This window comes from Puntigrus tetrazona, chromosome 17, assembly GCF_018831695.1.
Source record: "Puntigrus tetrazona isolate hp1 chromosome 17, ASM1883169v1, whole genome shotgun sequence".
NCBI lineage: Eukaryota > Metazoa > Chordata > Actinopteri > Cypriniformes > Cyprinidae > Puntigrus > Puntigrus tetrazona.
In genome coordinates, this window is record NC_056715.1 from 19,851,978 (window position 1) to 19,855,399 (window position 3,422).

The window sequence follows — 3,422 nt, forward strand, 5'->3', positions numbered from 1 at the left end:
TATATATATATATAATCCATGCTCTTATATGTGTGTGTGTTTAAATAATATTTATATATATTCTAGGGATGCACCAAAATGAAAATTCTTGGCCGAAGCTGAATAAAAAGCAACTTCACTGAAGGTCGAATACTAAACACGTCTTTTTGTGTTTTCTCCATATATTTTTCAAAGCACTTATCAACATTAAGAAATGTTTAGTGTTAAGTAAATATTATTAAATTGTTGTTTTGCAATTTATTTCGAAAAGCTGGACAAAACAGTAAAAAGCACATTTAATTTATGCAATTGTGGAAAAAAAAAAAGATAGATGGGGAAAATGCAAAAAAAAAAAAAAAACATTAGGTATTAGGCCTTCTGTGCAGTGTTTCATTTTGTTCGGCCTTGGCCAAGAATTTTATATATATATAAAATACAAACAGATTTTTTTTAATTGAATGTCAATGTCAATATTACTGTAAAGACAATAATATAGATATTAATACAGATGTCACATATGTTTTATGTAGAATCTCCACCATCCCGGCATTGTAAACCTTGAGTGCATGTTTGAGACACCAGAGCGTGTCTTTGTTGTCATGGAAAAGCTCCATGGCGACATGTTGGAGATGATACTGTCAAGTGAGAAGGGGAGGCTGCCAGAACGCATCACCAAGTTTCTCGTTACGCAGGTACGTCTCGCAGGCAGTGTGTTTCGCACAACCTCGTGACTCCAGCGCAACAACGGCAGAATCATCACACACAATCCCATATAAATATTTAAAGCAAAAATAAATGTTAAAGCCGGACCTTTGCTTTTGCATTTTTATTTATGATGTTTTATGCTTTATACCTCATTATAATAATAACAACGTTCCACTCTTTTCCTAGATTCTCATCGCTCTCCGCCACCTTCACTTCAAAAACATTGTTCACTGTGACCTCAAACCTGAGAATGTTTTGTTAGCCTCCGCTGACTCTTTTCCACAAGTGAGTAAAATCTGAACAGAACGAGAAGCGACAACAAAAGAAAGGAAATATCTGAATGAAGTGAGGCCACACCGAAATTAACATAAATGGATCTGTTTTTGTAAATGTGCAAGAATAAAAGACGGTAATTATAGCGTTCTCATGGTGTGTTCGAGGCACCGGGTTGTGTGTGTCTCTACATTCTAATGAAAGATTTCTAAATTATCCTCCCATTGTTTCTTCTGTCTACTGCGCGAGCTTGTCTCTGGAAGCTCTCGAGCAGAAAGATGACTCACTGTTTGAGCGCAGGCAAACATTTTGGAAGAATACTAAACAAATCACTGCGTGTCATTTACAAATATTTGGCAAAAGTGGAAGCAGAACAAGAGCTGTCAGCGTCTGAGCTCGGTTCTCATGTCCTCAGGTGCTTGTTGCTGTGCGCAAATGTTTCAAAGGTGGAAAGTGTAGATCAGCAGGAGATGCATTGTAACCACATCCAACTGGGTGATAATTTCACTTGACTTTCGTTCAGACCGTGACAACTGATCATTACAGCGTCTGTGGTGTTAAAAGCTAGCGCGAGAACAAAAGGATGTTATTTTTTTGGTCTTTTGTGTATCTCAGTCCTAGTCGAGTTAAATAGCCAATTCCTCCCAGTGTCTGCTTATTGTGAAGCTCATTATTCGTCGGTTTGTCTTGCAGGTGAAGCTGTGTGATTTTGGTTTTGCACGTATTATTGGTGAGAAATCTTTTAGGCGTTCGGTGGTGGGCACCCCGGCGTACCTCGCCCCGGAGGTGCTCCGGAATAAGGGCTACAACCGCTCACTAGACATGTGGTCGGTGGGTGTCATCGTCTACGTCAGTCTAAGTGGGACTTTCCCCTTTAATGAGGATGAAGACATTCATGATCAAATCCAGAACGCTGCTTTCATGTACCCACCAAACCCCTGGAAAACAGTCACCCCAGAGGGTAAGTTTTGGGGAGAATGGATAGTATGTGGCACAACCTTCAACGAATGTGGGATTTCACCCTCAAAATCACCCTCAAAACCTGTATAAGTTTCTGTTTTTCTGTGGAAACAAATAATATAATATAAGAAGCTTCTCTGTGTTTTTTAGGGTCTTTAGTGTCCAGTGAAGGGGTTGACCGATATTTTTCAGGGCCTTTGCCAATACCGATTATTACAAATCAAATAGATAATTTTGAACTGATATACACATTTGAAGTTAATCAAAGTTGTCCTCAAGTAGTTTTTTATCTGCAAATCAGTTTTGAAGATGGCTGATAATGATAACTATAAATTGCTTAATATCGGGGCTGACGTTGTGGGCACATTCAGCACTGTTGTGCTTTGGGAGTCGCGAGTTCGAGTCCCAGCTCACGGACCTTTCCCGATCCTGTCCCACCTCTCTCTAACGCTTCACTTCCTGTCAGCTGTGATCTGTCCTATTAAAAATAAAGGCAAAAAAAATCGTTAAAATAAAATTTGGCACCGATAATCGGTCAAGCACTAGTCTTGTTCTGTTCCCCTTGACTTTAATGATATAGATATTATTTTCTAAAAGCATTTTCTAAAATATTGCCTTTTGTTTTCCATACATGTTTGCTGAGGTAATACAATTTTATTTTTAGGCAATCTATCCCTTTAACAACAAAACATTTAGTCTCAGATCATATTTTATAGTAAATCATGGAAAAGGTTGTAAAATGACTGAAATGACTATTTAAACCAAGTCAGAAGCTGTATTAACCTCTCTAAGCTGGAAACGATTCATGTGTGTTAATCCTCAAAATGTAAGCGTTAATCCAGGCACACAGCTATTTTGCGAATCTAACCTCTCGTGGCTAGCTGTATGCGAATAACCTTATTACACTAGTTTTTACAAATTAACTTCCATCAGCTAATGCACAAGAAATGCTATTTCTAGCCCGCCTGCTACTGAGTTATGTGACGTAAAACTCTATTTTGAAGTCATACTTCAGCTTGATGTTTTCTACTGAAGCTCTAATTATTGCCGCCCTGTGACTGTACACGGATGACCTCAACCCAAATCATTTCTGCATAGCTTACGGTTCATGGTCTAGGAAGATAAGTTCAGTATTAATTCACAGTAAAGGCTTGAATTGAGGTCTACGATAGGTAATATTTACCTTTAAGTCATATGCAATCTGTACGAATAGGACTGACCTTCATCTCATTACCTTAACTAGATTTTTGATGCCCTCACCTTTGACCCTGTTTATTCACTAATAACCTCCTTCTTCCTCATTAAAACAACAAGAGAACTAGAGACCACACTTTACTTACTTAAGAACACAAGCAATTGGAACAAATTATCCACACAGAGTTTTATTTATTAATATAGTTTGGTTGGTATTAAATATGGCCATTGTTACAATTACTTTACTTACAGTTTTAATTTAATTTGTTTTGTGTTTTTTTTACCGTGAAGTGAAAATATTTAAGTGCCAT

At 37.6% G+C, this 3,422-nt stretch overlaps 1 pseudogene; it reads left to right on the forward strand.

Annotated features, from left to right (window-relative positions):
- LOC122362029 overlaps positions 1-3,392 on the forward strand; it is an 8,751-nt pseudogene extending 5,359 nt beyond the window's left edge.
- Positions 3,393-3,422: the final 30 nt, after the last annotated feature.